Source organism: Ambystoma mexicanum, chromosome 7p (assembly GCF_040938575.1).
Source record: "Ambystoma mexicanum isolate Mex_15411 chromosome 7p, UKY_AmexF1_1, whole genome shotgun sequence".
NCBI classification, from domain to species: Eukaryota; Metazoa; Chordata; class Amphibia; order Caudata; family Ambystomatidae; genus Ambystoma; species Ambystoma mexicanum.
Genome location: NC_090939.1, coordinates 221710547 through 221722548, shown reverse-complemented (window position 1 = coordinate 221722548; position 12002 = coordinate 221710547). Strand labels below are relative to the sequence as shown.

The 12002-nt window shown below is 45.2% G+C and overlaps 1 protein-coding gene across 2 annotated transcripts in view; it reads left to right on the top strand.

The window, feature by feature from the left end:
- The window catches only part of TTC3 (tetratricopeptide repeat domain 3), a 2698168-nt gene that overhangs the window by 1162975 nt on the left and 1523191 nt on the right, over positions 1-12002 (top strand). The gene's annotated exons all lie outside the window — the stretch shown is intronic.

Genomic DNA, 12002 nt, shown 5'->3' with positions numbered 1-12002 from the left:
GCACATCCAGGGAAAATCCGCGGTATTGTCCACTGTCGCTGGGGAAATGTTGTCTAATGGCAAGTACCGCACAGGCAGGTATTACTCTCCGAACGCGGTGTCCGAGCCTCCCGTGAAGCCACCAAGTGAAGCAACGATAGGCCACCAGCCTGTACCACCTGTGAAAAAGAAAGATGCAATGGAACCAATTTACATGCGTTCGAATGATATGTAGATGTAATTTTATATGTGGGAGACGACCATGAAATAGTAGTGGCATCACTGACATCACCACCAGAGTATACTTACTCGTTACTCGGATTACGCGGACGAACAGTGCCGCGAAGTTCGTGCATAAGCACCATCATCATCCTCAACACGGTCCGTGAGAGGCAGGCTTCCCTGAACTCTGGCAGCTCGGTGATGCATTGCGGACTTGGCTCGCCTTCCGAAATGTAGGCCAAGCACCCGGAATTTTCACGGCAGCAGCAGTTCTCCTCCTCAGTTGGCATTAGCTCGCACCGATTGCACGTGCACCAGGTGGAGACGCCGTCCATGCGACATGGTCCAGGCTCTTCATCCGTTGACTGGTCCTCCCAACTGCCGTCCGAATCCCCATCGTTTTCGCGTGCTTGCCTTTCCAGTAGTTCCTCCTCGGTGTACTCGGGCTCGTACATATACGGCATTATTGTAGCCATTGTGTGGTAAAGAAAGTAAAATAATTTACAGAGATGGTACAGGTGTTCACAAGGCCTAGAAGCGGCGAAGGTAGCTGACCAGAGCACAGAAACGAGTCACAGAATACTCAAAGTAACACAGAGAGAGTAATGGAATCGAAAATCTGCTGCTGTGTTGTGAGACGGTGTGTTTATACTTATAGAGGAAAGAGGCGTCCTGCCATTTCCATGGCGACACTTCATTAGCTGAGGCGCAGCGATTGTTGACACGAAACGTGCTTTGGCGTTGGGAAATGGGCGGTACGCGTCTGCTGATGTCAGGCTCAGGGGCGGGGGATTTGATTTAGTGCCGCAAAAGCAGGTGAGCCAGGTCGATGGGGGGAAATGATAGGATTATCAGAAAATGGCGGCTGATTTCGAGTGCGTTAATGGACGAAAAGTCGGGTAAGGTCCATAGGAAAGTTTTCTACGATCTACCGATTTATGCTTAAAAACACATGGCCGAACCGTAGGGACAATAAAAAAAAAGTCCCGGAACTATCCTTTAAAGCATGACTCTAGACAAGTGTGGTCAATTTTGCACTCCTTAAAATCAGACCACACACCTGAAATACAATCTGTTATTCCTGCAGATGTTTGAACTAGTTACATAAAGCAGAAATATCGGATGCCGCACGCTTTGCCTTCCTCAAAGGTAGCCAACCCAAACTAGCCCTTGGTATGCAATCGAGATGGTCCATATGCAATATCATTGATGCCATAGGAAAACTAAATAATTCCAAGGCCCCTGGCCCTGATGGGCTGCCTCCTTGTGTCTACAAATCGGATCCCTCCTTTTGGGCACATATTTTGAAGATTTGTTTCGATCTGATTCTTCAGACCGGTATCATTCCATCGTCTTGGAGTTTGGCCACATTATTCCTATCTACAAGAAAGGGCCCCCTGATCTTCCAAGTAACTATCGCCCCATAGCATTAACCGACGCTTCTTCTAAAATCTTCTCTCTACTGCTGTTACATGAGCTACAAGCCTTTATTGACAAACATGCTCTGTCTCTCTATCAGGTGGGCTTTCGTACTTATTGGCTGCCCGCTTAATGCCACGATTCTAGCTCATCTACAAGCGCAAACATCCAAATCGCATATGGGGCCAGTATACATGGCTAGTTTAGACCTTACAGCCGCTTTTGACAGCGTGATTCGTAAGATTTTATGGACCAAAATGCTACATCTTGGCATTCCTCCCACTCTGGTTGCACTGATCGCCCTATTGCACCAACATACTACTTATCGCATACGCTTAAATCGCAATGGAACGCTTAGTAATGCCATTTCTACCGAAATAGGAGTTAAGCAGGGATGCAACCTGGCGGCAGTCCTTTTTAATTTGTATCTGCATGGCATAGATATGCTTTGGCAAGAGCAACTAGTTTTCCCTGCTAAACTGGGGCCCATCAAGCTGGACTGGATTGGCTTCGCTGATGACCTGTTATTTTTTGACAGAACCCCCTATGGACTGCAAAAAAACCTTGATCTGTTTGATGCCTTTGCATCGGCAAATAACTTAACAGTTAACCCAGCGAAGTCATTCATTCTAACTTTTGCCAGTGGTCGACGTAAACCTATTAGATATCTATGGTCTTTACATGGGATTGTCATTACCTATGCGCCGTTAATTCGGTACTTAGGTTATCCACTTACAGACACTTATTCCTTAATTATGTGGAAAACCTACCTTAAAAAGAAAATAAAATACCTCACTTCACAGATGAAAATTATCTACTACAAACATTGCATGTTCTCCTTACTTCCTCTTATACAGTTCTATTTATTAAAAGTAGAACCAATTCTTCTTTACTCTCTTGACATATGTACCTATGAAATTGACACATTTCTAGATGCATTACAGGGTAAATTGTGGAAGACCGTTTTAGGACTAGCTCAATCCATCCCGAATGTTATGTCATGTGATTAATTTACTTCCACTCTCTGTAAAAAGAAATTGGAGAAATATAAAAAAAACTTATGAAAATGATGAATCCACCCAAAAATACTCTGTTGAGCTTAACAAAATTTTGGATAACCCATGTATACGCTCACTGAAAAAAGCAACCGATAAATTGAAGTCCATTCTTGTTTTGATTAATTATTTTTATTTTATTTTTATTTACTTGAATTTACTCAGGCAAAACCTGTTTTTATCAAGGTTTCGATCAGACTTAATCTCTTCACTTCTTTCAAGTCTGCCGTATGGTACTTTGACATTTTACTTCCATTTTTCAGTGCATATCCGGATCTTAACCCTTCTCCATGATCAGTTTTTAGATCTCGGTTCAACTAGACAATATCTGTGGTCGTTATCTGTCTGATCTGCTGGAATGCTAGTTCTATTAATTTGACCATTGCCACCGTCCATCTAGTAGTTTCTCCTGAGATTACTCTGTTCCACAGGTCTTCTTCCTGCACCATCCAGGGGTTTGCGATCAGCGGTAGGAGGTATACACTTCTGTTTTTTTTTGGTTTTAGAACAGTGTATAACCAGATGTTTCAAAGTTTCTACCAAGCCTGGGCTTTTGCAGAGGCGACAACCATTTGCAATCGTCGGTACCCGGATGGTGATGATTTCATGTGTTAGCAACACATTTAGTCTGGCTTTCAAGAACAGGTTTCTCTTCCCTTTATCTGGGAATTTGGCACAGTCATTTTGTGGACTTTTTAGCTTGTTAAAGGATGGAGGAAGATGTGTTAATAGTTTGTTGGTGGCTGCTTTCTCGATAGTGTGAATCCAGTCCATCTCCCCCATTTTTTGTTTCACTCTGTCTGGATTTTCTTTCAGATCGTTTTCTGTGCATGCTATTAAAGTCGGCATCTCTTTTTATCTTCCTACCCATTTTTTTAGAGCTTCACATGATCCAATTTCAATTTCTTCCAAAATGATGTTATAGGTAGGCAATGTATCTGCCATGATGATTTTTCTGTAGAGTCTCATGGCACTTTGGTCAACCATAGAGGCTAGTGACACCAGGCCCAATTCCCGTCTGATGGCCGGCATTGAAGTCGACTTAGGTAAGCCCAACACCGATTTCCATACGTGGCCCTCCAGTTTGTTCCAGAGCGATCGTGGGATATTCAGAGATGCTTCCATTCCGTACACCAGCGACAGGACAACCTTTGTCTTGTAGAAGTTTATCGATGGAATTAGTGAAAATTTTCCGAACTTATAGACTGCTCTAGTTTGCGAGGTTAGTAGTTTCACTTTGTCCCACAGCAAATCTTGCATGTTCTTATCTTTTCCTGAGCTGTCAATTTTAACTACTAGGTATTTGATGTTCTTTACCGTTTCGATTTTCGTGTTGTCAAACCACCAATTCTGCTGTTTAATTTTCTGGGTACTTTCTCTAGAACCTGAATTTTTGTTTTCGTTTGGTTTATCTCAAGGTTATTGTCGTCGATGTATCTTGCCAAATTGGTTAATTTTCATTGCAGACCAATTTGCGTCTGATCTATTAAAATGACATTGTCTGCGTACAAAAGTCTTGAATGGTGATTTTTCCTATTCTAGGAGGGAAAGCCCTGATTTTTCCTCCCGTTTGCTGGTAATCTCCTAGGAAGGAAATAAAGAGTGCCGGGGGCAAAGGGCATCCCTGTTTAACACCTCTATTTACTGAGATCTCTTCCGATAGTGTGCCTTTATGGTTTAACTTAACCCTTATCTTACTTTCTGAGTGAAGTGCTTTTATTTGTTCGAGAACCGATGTTGGACAATTCCAGCCGTGTAGTTTCGACCACAGTTTTTCTCGGTCTATCTTGTCGAAAACTTTCGAGAGGTCCTCAAATGCCGAATACACCTTCGGGGCACCTTCCTTCACTTTAGCTTTCAGGATATTTATTAGCATGATTTAACTGCCGTACTGCCGTTTTTCTGAAATCCTGTTTGCAGGTTGTCTTTAGACTGGGTGTTTTTTTAGACCTGGAGCTCTAGATGTTTCCAGCTTCCTGATTGCTATTTCGATGTCTTCGGAGTTAGATACGTCAAACCAAGTAGTACTAGAAGCCCGCTTCATCACAGGTATAGCTGACTTTGGACCATCAAATTGGGTCGTTAGGTATTTTATCCAATTTATTTCCGACACTGCGTTGGAGGGCGTCATGGTAGATGTATTATTCATGGATTTTTATAAGCGCCCAAAATTCACTCGATTTTTTTCTTGTCGATAGTTTTTCTCATCATCAATTCAGCATCATTTTGGTATTGGGCTGATTTTCACTTCTGACTATTTCTCCCAGTCTTCTTTGGCTCTTCTCCTCAATCTCCACCCCACTTTTCTTTTTTCCACCACTGCTTTATCGTATGCATGCTTGCACTGATCAAACTTTTTGTTTTTTCCTGTCACTGGAGTTCGGTATGCCAATAGTAATGGAAGATAATTTGGGCTTTCATCGTCGTCCTTATATGGGTTGATTGTGTCTCTCTGATACCAAGAGGCTTTGATTTTCCGAACGTCCGCTTCCGTTAGAGCCGTGATTGTTGAGTATTTACTTCATTTTTCGCATGATACGTCTGTTTTTCAGGTCTGCTTCCCTGCCATGTACAATACAGTAGATTATGGTCGCTATGTATCGTTCTTTGAACATTGAAGCTCTCGACACTAGGTATTAGACCTTCACTGATGAAAATGTAGTCTAATGTGGCTTTTGTGTTCATTTGTTCCCATGTAGGGATGTGGTTTTGATCCGGGACCAGCGAGGCAATGTTATGGATATTTCTCGATTTAATGACTTTGTTCCATGCTTTTCCTCGCTCGACTGTAGCTTCATTCCCTCCAGTCTGCTGGACATCCCCAAGCGTCTCCCCAAACGCTTCATTACATTTGGCATTGAAGTCACCGCATATAATGATTTCGATCTTGTCAAAGTCTTCGTATAACTGGTCTATCGTTTCTGCCATTTTGGAGCAGAAGATTTTAGTTGACATGCATTGCGGATTCCAGTAGCTATTTATTATTGCTAGATGGTTTGATTTCTTGCTTTCGTTCATTGCACTGTGTTGCGTCCATGTTGTCACAATGACTAGCATTTCGTATGCTTCTTTCAGTTTTCTCGGTTCTGTTAGGCCCGTGCCCGTTTTGATCGCCGTTAGCAAACCTGACGACGGTCTGCCTAAAAGGCCCTTAACTGCTGGCGATATTTCAACCATTAATCCATCGAGCATGGGTTTCTCCACCAGCCATGTCTCTTGCAGACACACTGTCATAGAGGCCTAAATCCACGTCTCCTACTGTTAAGTGTACGTGGCCTCTCATATTCCAAGATCCCAAGTTGTATTTTTCGGGCTGCTCCTCCCCTCTTGTTGTTTCGTTGGGCTGTTCGAGGACAGACCGTGGTCGTTGCTATTTTCCGCTTTTCTTATTCCAAGTTGTTTTTAACCAATTCCATGGGCCATTTGGTTATGGCGTCCCTGTTGATTCCACTGGGTTTCTCTTTAGTTTTGTTCTTTGAATCCTGTGCCTTTATACCTGTATGTCTCGGTGGCGACTGCTCTTTGTATTCCTCTCTTCGGCTTCTTGATGTCCCTTGATCTTGTCTAGTGTGCAACCTGTTCGAATTCGTCTGTTGCATAGTTTTTTCCTCTTCGTCATCCACCTTCTGTCACTTTGTCCTTTTCCAATTCTGCGGCTATGACGGTTTACCAGCCGAGTTTCATCTTCTACCTGAGGTTTCCTCCAGCGGTTTAAGTGGTATAATTCCTCCGTTTGCGATTGGTAATGCTGTGAGTGTTTTTTTGCATCTTTCTTTTCTCTCTGCTGATCGTTGCTTCCCCTCATCTTTATTATTTCTGTCAAACGAAAGCCCATTTGTTCCATTTCCTCAAATGCAAACTGGTCGATATACTTAATTCCAGCTGATTTTACATGGAGGTCTGCTTTAGCCATCTTCTCACTGTGATACGGTTCCACCAGTTTGATATCTTCTGTTCTGATTTTCCTTAATGTTTTCGTTTTCTTTATCTTCAGCACTGTTGATCGCTTTAATATTAGGTGGCCTTCTATTTTTTTTCCTCTTGTTCTAACTTAAATAGGCGTATCTTCTTTCAATCTGTTTTTTTGCCTTTGATTAACTTCCTCTTTTCTTGGGGATCTATGATTGTGTGGACTCCACCTGGTTGTTTCCTTTTATTTTCTCTTTGTACCGCTCCTCACTTGGGCAACGTTTACTTTTGTGTTGGCGGTCGATTTTGTTACCCGTTGGTGAGCTACTTCGATCTTTTTGGTTCAGTGTGTCTTCCTCTCTCGACTTTCGTTTAGAGCTTCCCCCTTCCTTTTGGCTTATGTTTACTTTTCGTGTCCTTCTCTTCTCTTCCCCCTCTTTTTTTCTCGGTCAAGTTATTTTCCAGATGTTGAGATATATTCATTAGATCAGAATTTGTCATGAATTCCTCCAACGATCTAAGCGAGCTTGATATATTACTCTCTAACGGCCGTTGACTGTCACTGTCCAACTGTTCTTTCAGTTGGCTTCCAGTTATTTTTTTTTATTTTCATTGGTTTGGACATTAGTTCTTTGGGCTTGGTATTTTCTACTTGTGTCCTTTTTTTGGTTTGTTAGTTGATTGCTTTCTCTAATTACTGCTGAAGGCATCGTCGTGTGTGTTTCCTTCTCAATAGGCATTCTTTGTGAGAATGGGGATTTGGCTGACACACTTCCCCTATCTTGTAGATTATCTTGGGATTTTAGAATGTTCGTTGGTTCCGTTAATTTTCTATTTATTGTTTCCATGAATTCAATCTTTCTTTCTAGAGATTTGATTTTTCTTTCCCAGTTTTTTTGCTGGTTACTTGCTTTTTCTTCCACCGCCGTTATGTAGCCTTCCACATGGGACATTTTCGTTATCATGTTCGTCAGGACCGCAGTGTTATCTTGGATCTCCTCTTTGATTGCTTCATAAAGTTTGCAGAACGGTGCTAATGTGAAAGTCATTGCAGACATGATCCCTAACATGTCTGGTTTCTTGTTTGGCGAATCTTTTTGCATTGTTGAGGAAATATCGCTTAGACGTCTGTTCTTCAGTGATAGTTGGATTTTTTCAGGTCTCCTAGAGACCTGTGGTGTTTCCATTGATGAGTACTCCAAGGGTGTAGTTTGTCCTTGTTCTATTGCTATTAAGGACCCAGATGGCCTTTTATTCTTTCCTAGTTGGTCCTGGTTTTCTCTTTCCCCTTCCGTCTTTTTTGCAGGTGTCAAGGCTTTCTGGTCCATATTCAAATGGGGCTTTGTCCAGACGAGACGATGTTCATTCTCTACCTGTGATGGTGCCTTCCCTTGAGCCCCTATAGTGGTTTGCTCTACCTGCGTTATGTCCAGTGTGTGTCTGCCTGCCCGTCCTTCCTTCTCTTTGACCTATGTTGGACGCTGCCCCTTTCATTAGTTGTTTTATCTGCTCACTGAATTCCTTGGCTCGAGACCCACTCCTATTGTCCACTTGGTTATTACTCTGCTCCGCTAGCAAATTGGTCTCTTCTTGTTTTTTTACTTGTGTCCGATCTACTACTAGTGGGTTTGACTTGATGTCGGACCTCTTCCTCGGCGGTCTTCAATTCTAATGTGGAAGCCACATCTGTTTTACGCAGTTTTGTTGCTGCCGGGGTTTCTTGTGCTACTTCCAGCATCTTTGCATCTGACACTTCGTATCCGTGGTTAATTTTCTTTTTTGTTGTTGAGTGAAAAATACCTTTAGGGGGCATGATAGCAGTTGGTTTGGCAACCCTTTTGACATGTGTCCCCGTCTTTTGATCACCTTTGGACCCTCACTTCTTTTTAGTTTTGCCTTCTTTGGTTTCTGGTCCATCAAAAGGTGTTTGTTTGTCGCTCTCCCTTTCAATGGGTATTTTGTCCATTGTTTTCTCGATTTAGCCTCCATTTTTGTCTATTTCTTTTTTTTTCTTTAAATAGGGTCTTGGTTTGCTCCGCATCCGTTTCTGTCTTTGTCTCGTCTAACTCTCCTTCCTTTTCGCTTTCTGTCTCCGTATCACTGTCATTAATGTCTGGGTTGTTATCAACGTCTTTTTCTGTTCTTGTTCCCCTTTCGGCCGCTTTAGCTCGGCCTGACTGGTTGTAATGCCGCTCCATATTGCTTCTGTGAATCATTGCTTTGATGTTTGTTTTATTTTGTGTGATCTCGACTTGACCCGGTATATTGACCACTCCCTTTTTAAGTACTTTTTCTTTGTTTTTTTCTTGTGCCTCCACCTCTTAGCTTTTTGAATTTTCCAGGTGCGCATCCCCCTGACACTAATCATCTTTATGCTCAAACTTCCTGAGAGTCCTCTGCGTCCGCTGTAATGGCGCCGGCTGCGCCCCTGCATGTCTGCACCACTCTCAGGTGTGCTGATGTCGTCCCTCGTTCCGGCTCCTTTGGGAATCCCTCCACTTCGTTCCTTCCCTTCCTCTCCCCCTCGCTGCTAGGTCTCTGCTAAGGATCCCACGGGAGCCGTCTTCCGACCGCTCACGTCTGAACCCTATTCGCCACAACGGTGGATGGTGGGTTGCGACCAGCTGCGACGGAGGGGAAAGAAGTGCACTGCCTCGCCTCCTGGGTTTGACCGCGGTCTTCTGTTGTGCCGGGTCCTCACTCAACGGACCTGATCGCTCATCCCGAACCGCTGAATCCAACATTGGAGACGGCTCGGTGTGATGCTGGAAATGCATCAGAGGGACAGGGCCTCTGAATCCTTGTCCTTTTCTGCCTTTTATCGTGTGTTCTGTTATGTTTTCTGCCCAGGAGTCCATTTGCGACTCCTGGCAGTGCAGCTCTCTCTTTTGGTTTGGTGAACAGACCCATGGGATACCCTTATGGCACCCCTGGGTAGGGGTACAACCCTGTGCCCCTAGTGTATGTTTTTGGGCACCTGTGGGTGGCCCACAGAGCAGGGTATGGGCTGGTGGCAGCTCCATGCTGAATTGGACAGGTGCTCTGGGTGTCCTCCATTTTGGGATACCCAGGCCCTGCCATTGGGATCAGTTGATTCCTGATAGAAAACAAGATGGCCCCTGTGGCCTCTTGCTTTCTATGGCCTGTTGTCTTGTTTTTCCCAAAGTCCTGGGAAGCCCTGACTCTGTACCTTCCCCCTGACTGGCTGTTGGGTGGAAGTTCCATATATGGTGTTGTTGTGAAGGCCCAGCTAGACTGACTGGAGCCTTCCCTTTGACTGTATGTTGTGGGTACCTCCTGTGGGTGGGACCTGGGTGAATGGAGTGTGTGACCAATATACACTTCTCGTTGTGGTTGTCTGGTTTCTGGCATGTGAGACAAAGACTGAGACAGCCCTGCCCGAAACTGGCCTGAATGCAGTGTGTAGTGTTGAATGGCTGGGTACTTGTCCCAATCCACATTCCTTGTTGTGAGTGTCTGAAAGGGAGGAGTGTGGCCTGAATGCACTGTGTGCCTGATTGGCTGACTGACTGCATGAATGCCCTTCTGTGTGATTGGCTGCTGTGTGTGTGCCAGCAGTGTCGATGAGAGACAGAATAGTATATCTGGGGACCTCTCACCACTGGAAATTGTTCAGAAGCATTCAGAAGCTGAGTCTCCACTCAAGAGTAACTGGATTTGCTGATCCTCGACGTCCAGCTGGAAGAAGAAGACTTGCTGTGGCATTTGCTTCGACAGAAACTGAAGGTTGTCGAAATCGTCGAGGACTGACCCGAGAGAGGACCTGGCTAGGCGCCCTCTTCCCGTGCTCCGAGGGACCATCGAGCACCGCTGAATCTTCGCCGAAGCGCCCTGGAAGTCAGACCCTCGAAAGGCTGCCGACCCGAGACGGGACCGCCGAGGAGATCGAAGTGAAGCACCCGGACATCGACGCTGTCGAAGTCCATTGCCGTCGACCAGGGTTCGCAGGTCTGTGTAACCGCTGGAGGCCCGTCGAAGTTGTGTTGCCCAGCCGTGGGAACCACTTGACGCCGTGCCGCCGACGACCGGAGCCGTCCGCTCCTTGCCTAAGAACATTTCAATCGAAGGACTCCCTCGACCGCATCGTCGACCGCTTATTCTGCCGGAGAAAGTCGAGGACGACCAACGCGCCGAGGAGAAACCTGCCGGTGGGTTTCCCGCCACCCAACGACCTCAAAGACTCGGACGACCCGACGCCCTTGCTGGGCTTCCGTCTCTACAATCTTTGCGGTCCAGAACTATTGTCATCGAGGTGCCCCGCACACCTCCGCCTTGCAGGACGCCGACGCCCCGACGCCGACGAGCACCGCTCGGACGAAGCTGCCGCCTCTTTGACCTCGTTCTACCTCGTTTGTCGACGGACGTTCGACGCCCCGTGCCTCCCGCTTGAAAGGGAAGGCATTCAAGAAGGGCCGTCGATTCCCCGTCGCCGAACCCCGAGGTCTTCGACGTTTCTCGACGCCTCTCGACGATCCGTGACTCCCGCTTGAAAGGGGGGGTCATTCAAGAAGGATCTGTCGACGCCTCTTCGAAGAACTCGACTCCACCAGGTACATTGGGGGGGTAAAAACATTGCAGGAGAGAATAAGACTATTGAACAATATATGGACTGGGCTTGTGTTATATCTCTTTATTTTACAGGTTGCCCAGGTGGGGGGATCTCCACACAGAACTGTGTCCAGTAGCTAGGGCCAGTATTCTGCCTATTGTTTCAACCATCTTTTATCTCTCCTCTCTCTATTGCTGGTTTCCTTCTTATTGATCTGTGTGCCATTTCTACAGTATTGTGAATGCACTTTAATGAGGTCTAATATTAGTGGTACCACTTTAGAATTGTAGATATTTACCATTATTGATTTTCCTGAGCACCAAGTGCGTTATTGTGATAAGTGTACATAACCCTTGAATATTAATTATATAAAGACTGTGTTTTCAGTAATACAGTGTGTGGACATTCCTTTGTGGGGGCTTGGGGATACACTGTACTTAAGAACCAGCCTGCATCACCTCCTGAGAAGCTAGGCCTTGATTGCTCGTCCATTGCTACCGTAATAGAGAATCTTGGCTGGGGTCTTCTGTGCCTCCCTTCTACCATATAGGGAGCAGAGGTACAGATACCCCCTACCGGTCTTTACAAGCTGGTGGCAGCGGTGGGATGCTTATGGTTTTAAGACTCAGTGTATAACCGTGCCACTTACAAAATATCCGCACTTTATTAGATTAAGGTTTGGGTGTGTACCAAATAACTGCATTACAAGCAATGGAGTCCATTGCAAATGGTAAATTGACTCGGATGAGCTTAGAGGCTCTCCAGAGTGCTTGTGAAGCCAGGGAGTTAGACTTTGTGGATAAGTCTAGGGCTGAGCTGATAGCTGCCCTGGTGGACTACCAGACTGA